Raw genomic sequence first — 12,745 nt, forward strand, 5'->3', positions numbered from 1 at the left:
TATTCCCCCTTCCACATAATAAAGACGGGGATAACAAATGCCAGTCAGCATTTTCTCTGCAACTTATAGTCTTAGAGAACTGCTCAGAGCTTTGAGAGGTCAAGTGACTTGCTCTTGATATAGCCTGTGGGTGTCAAAGGCATGATTTGAACCCTGGTATGCCTGAGTTAGAGGTCAGCTCTTTTATTCACAATCACTAGAGGCATTATTGCCTCTATCCATATCACCGGTCTTTAGATATTGAAGACAGGAGCACCTAGGGAGCACAGTAGATATAGCATGCAGCCTGGAGTTTGGAGTACCTGAGTTCAAATATGACTTCAGACACTTCCTAGCTGTGTGACTCTGGGCAAGTCACTTAATCCCAATTGTCTAGCTCCTACCACTCTTCTGTCTTAGAATTGATTTTAAGTTAAAAGTAAGAATTAAAAAAAGAGGTATTTGAAGACAAAGATAACTCTCTTAAGTGTTCTCTTCTCCAGATAAAATGTCCTTAGTCTGGTTTGAAATGATTCTCAGAGAACATGGTGCCCAGTTCCCTGACCATCTTAGTTATGCTCCTCTTACCTCAGTTTAGCTTGTCAGTGTCCTTCCTAAATAGAGTGGCTCCAAGATTTGGACATAATACTTCAGAATTGACCTGGACTGAGTCACTTGTAGAGGCCCAGTAAACTCTTAGAGTCTAACATTTTTGTGTTGCTTTTCCTGAAGTTGGATTAACTGAAGTTGGTTCTTTCATAACAAGTAATTGGGAAAAACCAGTTTCAAGTACAAATGGTTGGCAAGGAAGTGGAGGCAGCCACAGCTCATCAGTAATTTATGCTTCCTGAGTTTCAATAAAATGTCTGTATTTGGGGGTAATTTTTTCCCTCCACTTAAATTCAGGCATAAGTGTTTTCAAGGTTATGGTTATTACATCAATTATTTTTCTAATTTCTTCTTTGAGTGAAATCCATTTTTGCCAAGTAGAGAAGGATTGCATTGCGAGTGGTGTGAAAGGGTTTTAACAAGTAAGAGAGAAGCCATAATTTTGGCAAGAAAATTGTGACACTTTAAAAATTACTAATTATGGATGGGGTGCTCTATAAAGCAAGTTTAACACTGCATTTTCCTGCTGTTTCCAATTGGTTTGTCATCCTGCTTTGATTCCTGCTCTGGGTTTCTATGATGCTGCTGGGAATAATTTTTCTGCATCTGTGTTCTGGTCCAGAAGTAGCTATACCAGTGAGGTCATTCTGGGTCACAACTGACCAAAGTGAGGCTCATGGCATAGTCTAGAGAGGGATGGACTTGGAATTGGGAAGCTGTTGTTTAGTTTTTTCAGTTGTGTCTGACTTTTCATGACTTCCTCCAAGGTTTAGTTGGCAAAGATACTGGAGTGGTCTGCTATTTCCTTTTCTAGTTAATTTTATAGACAAGGAAACTGAGGCAAACAGGGTTAAGTGAATTGATCAGGATCACACAACTAGTAAATGTCTGAGGCCGGATTTGAACTCAGGTAAATGAGTCTTTCTAGGTCTTCTGTATCACTGCCCTAGGAAGACCTGCCTTCAAAACCTGTCTCAGACTCTTATGGGTTGGGGGAGTAATAATAGCACTGAATCATAGGGCTGTTGTGAGGTTAAAATAGATGATGAAGGGAAGCCAGGTGGTTCAATGTAATGAAAGTCAAGCTTAGAGATAGGAATTCCTGGGTTCAAATGTGGCCTCAGATACTTCCTAGCTATGTGACTCTGGGTCACTTAATTCTGATTGCCTACCCCTCCCCACTCCTCTGCCTTGGTGGCAATACTTAGTATTGATTCCAAGATGGAAGGTAAGGCTTTAAAGAAAATAGATGTTGAATTCCTGGGGCTTGATGTAAGTGTGAACAGTATCTATTAGGAATGACTTTCTGACTAGTATTAATTTGTACCTAATTTCCCAAGTGCCTATAATCTCCATGTCACTTTGCTAGGAAAAAAAGAACAGGATTACAAATCAGAAGTCCTAATATGAGTGACTCCATGTTACTACTCACTGTGTTCTGTGGATTTCCTCTGATCTCAAGAACTATGGCTTGGTGATTCTCCTAAAACCTCTTCTACCTCTGATGTTCTATGTTGCATGATTCTAAAATACCTTCTAGCTCTGGCATTCCAGAACTTTATGAATTGTTCTACTCTGATGAAAATAATTCCATAGTTTACTTTTGGTTATTCTCCCTAATTTTAAGGACTGTTAACAAAATATAAGCACCTACTCTATTGGGATTATTGTATTACTGTGTATGGTAATTCTCTCTGTATACATCCTATCCCACTCTTCCCTATCCTACCCCTAACTAGACAAGAAGCTTCATGAGGGTAGGGACCAACCTCTAAATGAATTTTGTATTAGAAGCTGAACAGTATAGAGAAAGTTCTCCTGGATCTGTAGTCAAGTGTTAAGGGTGAAATTATGATTGAGATTGAAAAAACAATCTAAATTTAAGTGGTTGCTAAGGGAAATCTCAAATAATAAAATACCCAAGTCAGCTACCAAATTTTATGATGATTTAATTGATATTGTAGAGAAGATTTTAAGAAGAAGGAAGAAGGAAGGGGCTAGTACCGGACAGGAAGATAGGAGATCTAGAAAGTAAGGTTTTGAGAGTGAAGGAGGAAAGAATCAGCCTGACCTCCAAAGAGGCTTAGCTAAGATGCCCGAACCTGAAATCAGCTCCAGGGCAAAACTCACCACCCAACACTCCAAGATGTCAGAACGCTGAGAATGCTGCCAGCCAGAGTCATCTCTTCAGGGAAAGAGAAAGACGCAGAAACTGACGTGCCTTATATGGACATTTTTATATCACTTTTCTGCATCTCATCTGTACCAATGAGGACTTAACTTGACTTAGGACAGCCCAGAGGTCTGTCCTTTTTTTGCACATGTCTGTTGAAGGCCATCTCCTCAGATAATTAAATCTTGAGTTTGATGCAGATCTTTCAAAATCTTGTTAAACTGAGTAGGGTGGAGAATGTGAAGTTTCTAAGACCTGATTCTGTTATTCCAAGTATCTCCATTGTTATTGATCAGGAAATAGCTAAATCAGATCTTCTAAAGAATGGTCTGATTAGGGTGGAATAGTTTTAAAATTCACAAAAGACATAAGTGAAAATACCAATTCTGTCACTAGCTGACTGTGGGAAAAATCACTTAATCTTTCAGTTTCCTCATACATCAAATAAGGACAACAATCATTGGTACTTTACCTGTATGATACGTACAGATAGAATTGTAATACATGTTAAGGGCATTAGAGCCTCTTGTCAAGTCCTAGTTAGATACCTCAACTTGACATGAAGGTGATTCTACTTTCTTGAAGGCTATGCCAGTATAACATATGGCAGCACAGGTCTCTGATGGAAGACCAGCTTGATGAATCTCCAGAGACTTAACATCAAAAGACTGACCAAGAGTAGATGTTTTTTCTATAACAACTCATAAAATAAAAATAAATAAATAAAATAAATAAATAAATAATAAATAAATAAAATAAAAAATAAAAATAAAAAAAATAAAAAAATAACAAGGCATATAGAGTTTCTGATTTGTGTTGGTGAAGGCATACTGATGCAATAAATCAAGGATACTTTTAATATTGAAGTAATCACAAGGAAATTACAGAGTGGCAAAAATAAGTTCCCCATGAAGTTAGTGGTTGGGAGGAAGAGAATTGTTATTGTTAAGGGGTCCAGGGAACATTTCCTATTGAAAGTGGCATTTGAATTAGGCTTTAAGGATGGGCAAAAGTTCAATAGTTAAAAGGTGAAAGGAGATAATAATAGGCACTGGGAACAGTCTTTCAGATCAGGTGCCATTAGAGCAAGTATAAAGAAAAGGAAATCCAAAATTCTTCAAAATTCTTTCTTCACCTACTAACCAGCTCCTTATTATTTTAAGCCAAACTCAATTACCACATCCTAAATGAAGATTTTCCTGATTTCTCCAGGGGAAAATGACCATCCCCTCTGAACTCATAAGCTCTTTATTTCAATGAGGCAAACATTTAATAGACATCTCTTGAACACAGTGTTTAAGATTTTGCTTCATTATTATTTAAATTTGTTTCTTAACCCTTAGCCCTCTTCCTTCTATTCTCTCCACAAATTGTAAGCTCCGTGAAAACAGAGATTGTATCGTCCCTAGCCTTTGGCTTTCTCTCAAGAGAAAACTCATAATGCACATTGTATTGTAGTTAATCAGTCAGGTAAAAGGCATTAATTTAGTGCTTACTGTGTGCAGGAAGAGAGAAAGTTCCTGCTTGTAAAATCTTATATATTAATCTGAGAAAAAAACATAAAAGGAAACTGAAAAGTGTGTATGGGGGGTGTGGGAGGAGGAGCATAATAGGAAAAGTCCTGTGGAGATGGGTCAGTACTGCATCCTGGGAAAGAGTGACAACACTGATGAGCCTGGGCCTCCTCCTTAAATTGGAGGTTTGGGGAGGAACCGGACGATCACAGAGAGAGCCTTTCAGAGTGATGTGAGAAGCAGTCCAAGGATAGAGTAAGCATCCAATTTGAAGACATTTCTATGGCAGGGTAGAAAAGGTCTTGTGAAGATGAGTCAGAAAAGCACGTGGAAAGAAATTAATTGGTGCCTAATAAATGTTTGAAATGCAAGTGAATAGGAATAGCTAATGCTACTCTCTTTTACCCATTTTATGTCTGCTTCTGCCAGAAGGAAACAGGCAAAACTGCTTTAAAGATCAGAGATAGTCAGGCATGATCAGAGAAAGCTTTCTGGAGAAGGAGGAACTTAAGTATTCCCTGTGCAATAGGTATTTTAATAAAAGTTTGTCAAGTTAATAAATGAATCTAATATAACCACCTCATTTTCCAGATGATGAAAATAAAGCTCAGGTCAGGGCTTGTTTCTGATATCTCACAACTGGTTTGTGCCAAGATAGAGATTAGACTCTGATGGATTTCCAATCTTGTTGAGTATGCCATGAGATAGCTGGTGATCCATTGGATAGAGTAGTGGGTCTGTGGTTAGGAAGACCTGAGATCAAATCCAGCCATTTCCTAGCTTTGAGACCTTGGGCAAGTCAATTAACCTCTGATTGCCTGTCAGAAAGGTCTACTGGAGAAGGAGATGGCAAACCACTCCATTATCTTTGCCAGGAAAACCTTACAGACAGCCATGGTTCATGGAGTCATAAAGAGTTGGACGTGACTGAACAACAGCAACAGAGATTAGATCTCTTATCTTCAGGCTCCTTGCCCAAGAATCTCTCTACTACACATTTTTGCCTCATAGTTTTTCCATATAGATGGATAAGGAGTAAGGAAAGTGGTATTCTAGTCCTTTTTTTTTTTGCCTCACTCTGATTCCCTAGGCACCCTGGACATTCTTTTTTGGCCTCAGTTTCCTCAATAGTTCAGATGGAAGAGAATACCTGTTGTCTTCCCCTCACAGGGCAAGCAAGTTGAAAATAATACATGAGGTAATCTATTATAAAAGACTTTAAGAAAAAAAAGATGTTATATAAATAGAAGATATTATTTTGCATGCTCTACATCCCCATCCTTCACTTCCTCTCCTCACATCTGCAGTGCTATTGATGGGGTTTGGGAGGAAGAAACATTTGGAACATAACTGCAGTTACCTTGCCAATTCCCTTTTCTGAAATGCTGAACTCCAAGTTCATCACGGAGAGGATGATGGGTGCCACGAGCTGTGGGGCTTTTCCCCAACAAGGCAAGCAGGGTGACAGAATTTATGGCATAAACTACAGGAAGATTGGGTATTCCTGGAATGATGCAGCCTGACAAGAAAGGCAGTGCTCAAAAAAGAGAGAGGAGAAATTTGGAGTTAGACAATCTGAGTTCTAATCTTGATTTTACTACGGACTCCTTGGGCCATTTGGAGAGAGTAACTAAATCTCCCCCAGGTCTAGTTTATTCATCTGAAAAATGAGAGAGTTGGATTAGAAAGCCCCAATAGTTCAGTCATTTTTCAGTCATGCTCAACTGTTGTGACTCCATTTGGGGTTTTCTTGGTAGAGATACTGGAGTGGTTTACCACTGCCTTCTCCAATTCATTTTTCAGATGATGAAACTGTGGCAAACAGGGTCAAATGACTTACTCAGGGTCATCACAGTGTCTGAGACCAGATTTGAACTCAGGAAGACTCCAGACCCAGCGCTCCATCCACTTCTCCGCCTCACTACCCTAGAAGTGTCCCCTTTAAATTATAAATCTATTATCCTTTGACCCAAATTCCTCACAACATCCCCACAGGGTTGGGTGATCAGATATTAAGACTTTCTCATTTTACATATGAGGAAACTGAGTCCCAGAGAGATCGTATTTGCCCAGGAAGCAGGGACTTGTAAGTAGCAAAGCTAATGCTTGAACCCTGTCTTCTGGCTCTGAATCCAGCGTTCCTTCCACAACACCATGACACCAGCCTCTGCTAATGTATTCTTTGCGCCTTCGATCACACACTGGTCACATTCAATGAGCCAAATCCTCCTGAAAAAATTGCACACTTATAATGTCAGAAATGCGTTGATCTAAATGAAAGACTTCGATCCTAACATTTGCCTTTTATATAATGTGTTACTACAGTAATAGAATTCTCCTTAAATTTCAAACAGAAATTTTCATCTGAAGTGTTTTTGGAAGGGTATTATTACAGACCTTCTAATTTCCACTGCTGCTAAGCATGTATTAATAACAAGGAGAGGTACAGAACTGCTGCTACAACCAATTGGGGCTTGACATTTAGTAGATGAATTAAAGTTTACAGTCAAATTGGTTTTTAACTAGTAATATTAGTGGTCTTTGTTCCAGGCTTTTCTATTCACTGCCTTATTTCTTCCCCCTTCTATGTTTCTTTCTTCTCCTCCCTCCCCACACCTTATCCTTTTGTATAATTTACTTGTATTACTTTTCTTCTCCGTGTTTTTCTCTGTGAGATCTGTGCCCACATGCTTTGTGGATTAGTCCTTGAGTAAGGAGGACAGGGTGGGAATCCAGCAGGGCATAGACAAAGATTGAATGACAAGGAAATATGGCAGCTTCGATGGATGGTGGAGAGGAGGGATGGGAGGGGATAGTGCAGGAATTCCAGACAAGATGGGAGGGGAGGTGCTCCTTTCCTCCTCCACAATATACAGTAATAGGTTGAGAAACCAGTTGAAGGAAGTCTGTAGTATAATTCACTTTATAGGCTCAAAGGGTCAAGAGTAGGAGAAGACTTTAGAGATCATCTTATCTAATTCTCTAATTTTACAGATGAGAAAACTGAAGCACACAGAGATCAGTGTCATCTGGCATGGTGTCAGAAGTGGTATGTTCTGAGTTTGCCTTTGCGTGTTATTCTGTCTCTAACTTATTATTAAATAATGATAATAACAATAACAAGAATATTAGGCATCTATATAACTCTTAAAAGTTTGTTTAAACCCTCCCCCCAACACTTTTTTATGCATTATCTAATTTGAGCCTTACAACAAACCTGTAAGGTAGATGTGGGGACAATTTAATTCCATAAACATTTCATGACTTACTCCAGGGAAAAGGCTGTATTAAGTGCTGGAGGAAGATGAAAAGTTTAGATAAGACATAGTACACTCTCAGGGAGACCAGAGTCTAATGGCGACAAGAATACTTGGTCTAGAAGTCAGGAAATACAATTGTGTATCCCCATATGGACAACTCTCACCATTTCTCCGAGTTTCAGTTTCCTATAAAGAGGAAGTGCATGGAAAGCAGACTTGAAAAGGACCTTAAAAATAATATACTGATTCTCTTATTTTATAGAGGAAGAATTTAAGGCCAAGATAAGTCATTTATATAAACAGAAGAGTTAGGATTCAAACCAAGATCTTCTGATTCTAAATTCAGGCCTCTTTCTGTGGGATCATGATGATTGGGTCTAAAATTCCACATTTTCCCATTTTCCATTTTTTGGGGGGGGTGTTGAGTCCCAAACTCCCTTTTCAGCTTTATTATACAGTACTCTGCTTCATAGAGAGGTAGGTGGTACAGTAGACAGAATGCCAGGCATGAAGACAGAAAGACTCATCTTCCTAAGTTCAAATCCAGCCTTAGACCCTAGCTGTGAAACCTGGGCAAGTCATGTAAGTCTGTTTATTTCCATTTTCTCATCTGTAAAATGAGCTGGAAAAGGAGCTGAAGAAGGAACTAACAAGTCACTACCAGTATCTTTGCCAAGAGAAACCCCAAAAGGTGTCATGAAGAGTAAGGCATGACTGAAACAACTGAACAATAACAACTCTGTTTCATAAACTTTATGGTCCAGATGGAACTGGCCCTCTTCCTGCACTTCCTAAATGATACTCCATCTCTCAGTTCTTTGACTTTGCCTGAATTCCTCCATGCTTAGAATGCATCTGTCCTCACCTCTCCCATTCCTGGTTTTTCAATAAGACTCAACTCAAGTGCCATTTTCTCCATGAAGTCTTTTCTGATGTCCTCAGTTTCTAGTATCTTCTTGTCCAACAAAATTACCTTGTACTTATGTTGTATATGTTTTATATTGAATAACCTATTTGTATGTTAAATTCCCCCAGTAGATTGTAAGCTCCTTGAAGACAAAGATGGTTTTATTTTTGTTTTTGTCTCTTCATCTTCTGGCATGAGACTTGGCACACAGTAGTCACAAAGTAAATTTTGTTGATTGATTAGCAAAGATATTTAAGGGATTTCGGCTTTGTAAGAATGAGAGGCAAAGACCCTTTCAGATTTCCCTTTTCAGAAGTGATAATATTTGCAAATTGAAAGACTAGGAATTAATTGAACAGTTAGCACAATGACCTTACTCTAAGCATAGAAGGCCTCTGTGCCTTTTTCTCAGTTCATTCATGTACATGGACAAGTGTGAGAAATTCAGAAAGTGAAAACCAGGAAGACCCTGAACACCAGAGCTTTTTTTTTTGTGGTTATTGGTAAAATGCTCATTGTCTGTGTTTTGGCTTGGCCTGCATAGATTCAAGTTCAAAATTCAATTAACTTAGTCACCATAAGCTACAGTGAGGTCTCTGACCAAGGGACCCCAGTTCCATTCCAGGAAATGCAAGTGGGGGAAAGATGGGTAAACTTGAGGGCAAGAGCTTGCTCAAGGAAACCCTGCTCTTTAGTCTAAATGACTTTAGGCGACTTGAGGATTAGAAAACCTCAAACTGAAGAGCCTGGAAGCCTGTGGGTCAAGACTTTCAGGGAACAAAACAGGAGAGGTTTTGCCAGTTCTAGGGTAAAGACATCTGATTTTTTAAAAAAAGAGTTGGCTAAAGACTAGAGCGATTTTCTAACCAGGTAGATAAGGTTCTGGCAACAACTAGAGGAAGATATTTTCATAATTATTCACAAAGTGAGCAAACTCAGTGGGAAGACTTTTGCAGCCTGGTAACACCAGAAAAAGGAGTCACATTGGCCACATACTTAACCATGCGCTTGTCTACTTGTGACGTCTATACACATCCTGGGGGCATGCTGAAGCCAGCTTTTGTTGTCCAGTCATTTTTCAGTCATGCCTGACTCTTCATGACTCTATTTAGGGTTTTCTTGGCAAAGATACTGGAGTAGTTTGCTATTTCCTTCTCCAGCTCATTTTACAGGTGAGGAAACTGAGGCAAACAGTATTAAGTGACTTGCCCAGGGTCACACAGCCAGAAAGTGTCTGAGGCTAGATTTGAACTCACAAAGACAAGTCTTGCTGACTCCAAGTTTGGCACTCTATTAACTGTACCACCTAGCTGCCCCTAGGAGCTGGCTTTTACCAGCTGGAGAAAATATTTGCCATGAGTATATTGATTTTATTTTATGTTTTGAGTGCTAGTTGTTAAACATTTACCAACATATCTCTGCTTACTGGGACTTTTGTAGAGGGGATTTCTTTTCCGGTGTGAGTTGGACTAGAGAGTCTCTAGGGTTCCCTCTAACCAGCCATGCTAGCAGGAGTAAAGGACACAAGATGGACAGTCCATTGCTGAGTTGGTACTTTCAAGATTTTAAAAGAATGAATGAATTATAAGGCATTTCTTGAAACCCCGCTAATGTGCTCCAATGAATAGTCAAAGGATATGAACAAATAATTTTCATAAGAAGAATTGCAAATAATGAACAACCAGGTGAAAGATTGCATCAGATCAGAGAAATGCAAATCAGGACAGCTCTGTATTCTTCCCACAGATGATGTCTGTGTGTTTGTGGGAGAGTACACCTCCCCCAGGTTTATAAGGAAGATGCTATGTAACTTAGCATGCTTTTTCATCAGATGCCTTTGATTTGAGTCAATTGCCTTTCCCAGCTCACTTTTCAAAGGGAAACAAACTCATTGGTGGGTGCTCAAGAACTATCGTTCTGGAAATACCTGGAACCTGGGGTGGTTGATCTCCCAGGGAACACAACTGGGTGAGTTGAGCTAGCTAGACCAGAGAGGAAACTACACATCCATTTTCTTTCAAATGTACATCAGGGATAGAGCACTAAGCTTATCTGCAGTCAGAAGAACTGAGTTCAGAGTCCAACCTGTGACTTCTTAGCTGAGTGGATGTGATTGATCCCTTTCATCCCTATGAAGGTCAGTTTCCTTATCGATAAAATAGGGGTAAAAGTATTTGCACCACCTGTACAATGCCAGGTCTAGAGTCAGGATGACTAGTGGTGTGACCTAGGACAAGTCACTTAATTTCTGTTTGCCTCAGTTTCCTCATCTGCAAAATGACGATCATCATAGCATCGACTTCCCAAGCTTCTTGTGAGGATCAAATGAGAATAATTTTGAAGCACTTAGTAGAGTACCTGGTACTTAGTATGCACTAGATAAATGTTAGCTATTATTAATTAGTATTATTAATGACTATCACTACCTGTATCACAGGGTTGTTATGAAAAAAATGAGCTAATTTAAAACACTTTATAACCATAAAATCAACTTGTTTTAATATGAAATGAAAATCAAAAAGTCATCATGGTGCGGGTAGAGTCAGGACTCTGGTTCAGATACCACCTCTGATTTTTACTTCCTGAGTGATCTAGAGTAGTTTATTTGACCTCAACAGGAATTTGAGTTCATTCATCTATAAAATCAAGAAGACGGGCTAGGGATGGTTAGGTGACTCAGTGAATTGAAAGCCAGGCCCAGAGACGGAAGATCCTTGGTTCAAATCTGGCCTCAGATACTTCTAAGGTGTGTGACCCCAGGCAAGTTGCTTAATCTCCATTTCCTAGCCTTTAATGCTCTTCTAACTTGTAACCTATGTTTAATATCAGTCAGAAGGTAAGAGTTTTTGTTAAAAAAAATTTAAAAAAGCATCATGCTGGGAACCTTTCTTCCCTTGGATTTGTTGGAGTGTTGTGGAGCAATAAGAGAGAAGGGGCTAAGCCTTTATATAGCCTCTGCTCTGTGTTTTACAAGTATCTTTGATCAATAAGACTTTATCAGATGTGCATTGAAAATTTTCAGCATTCCCCTATGACCCCAAATCTCAATGGGATGTGGTAGATAGGCCACAAACAGAATGTGGGTTCAAGGACTGATAGTTTCCACAGCAAGAAATTGACTTTCTAAGGATATGGGTAGCATTTCCCCTGTTTCTTCCTCTAGTACCTCTTGCTTAGTTTATGACCTTGGATAAGTCATTTCTCCTTTTGTGAACTTTGGTTTCTCCATCTTTCAAATCAAGGAGCTGGTTCTAAACGATTCTTCCAGCTTCTTACTTTCTGTGTGATTCTGGGCAGGTTACCCAATTTAAGCCCTTGTTTTCTCATCTGTAACTTGGGTGATTAGAACAGGTGATGACTAAGTTCATTTCTGATTAAGAGGTAATCAGAGAAGGCTTCTTGGAAGAGGTAGGGAATGAGCCCTAAACACTATGCCAGCCATGACCCTGGAGGAGGTTGTTGGAAGCAATTCTTGTGAAATGTGAACTTGCATGTGAAATGGCTGTTTTAGCTGTCAGTGGACTAGAGAGATTCTTGAATGTGTTAATTATAGATGTTGCCACTTATAATATAACCATCACTTCTGAATACCACAGAAATGACAATTTACTCTGTTCCCTGGAAGTGTGGACATCCCCTCGGTAAAGAGGGATCTCATCCTGGTCCACTCCCTCCCTTCCCACCCACACCCACCCTCGCTGTCTGACACCTGTATTACATTTGCTTGATTTCTAGGCAAAAAAAAAAAAATCTCCAGACATGGCTGCCACATCAGGCTCAGGCTTAGGTGAGAGTCTTTCTCTAAACCAGAGCTAGCTGAACTTTTAGTTTTGTTTAAAAAAAAAGTTTTTTTTTTTGGCATGGTGAATGACACTTGTTGCTGATAGTATGTGGTAAAGCGGATAAACATATATATATATATATATATATATATATATATATATATATATATATAGTAAGGGGTAAATTAGGAGGTTTTGGACTAATATATTATCCTTATGGTCACCAGGGATTAATTCAAATCCCAATAAAAATACTCAAGTCAGTTTGGGAATTTTATGGTGGTTTAATTAATATAGAGGGAAGGAATTAAGAAGAAGAGAGAGGGACAAGGGTATAAGATTTCTCCAGCCTAGCCTGAGTCAAGGGGAGTTCAGAGACCTCAGCCATGAGGCCTCCTCCAAGATGAGGGACCTCCTAGGAGAATGGCGTTTTTAGGAAAGGTAAAGGAAAAAAGGAATCAGCCTAAACTCTGAGAGATCTCAGGGAAGATGCCTCACCTGAACCACGCTACTAAGCTTCT

At 39.3% G+C, this 12,745-nt stretch overlaps 1 long non-coding RNA gene across 1 annotated transcript in view; it reads left to right on the top strand.

Moving 5' to 3' along the window:
* Positions 1-7,297, top strand: part of LOC130456357 (uncharacterized) — an 88,264-nt gene extending 80,967 nt beyond the window's left edge. The window contains exon 4 of the long non-coding RNA XR_008915101.1: positions 7,270-7,297. This is a non-coding gene — a long non-coding RNA (uncharacterized LOC130456357). The remainder of the gene's footprint in view (positions 1-7,269) is intronic.
* Positions 7,298-12,745: the final 5,448 nt, after the last annotated feature.

The sequence above is a fragment of the Monodelphis domestica genome, chromosome 1 (assembly GCF_027887165.1).
Source record: "Monodelphis domestica isolate mMonDom1 chromosome 1, mMonDom1.pri, whole genome shotgun sequence".
Classification (NCBI taxonomy): Eukaryota; Metazoa; Chordata; class Mammalia; order Didelphimorphia; family Didelphidae; genus Monodelphis; species Monodelphis domestica.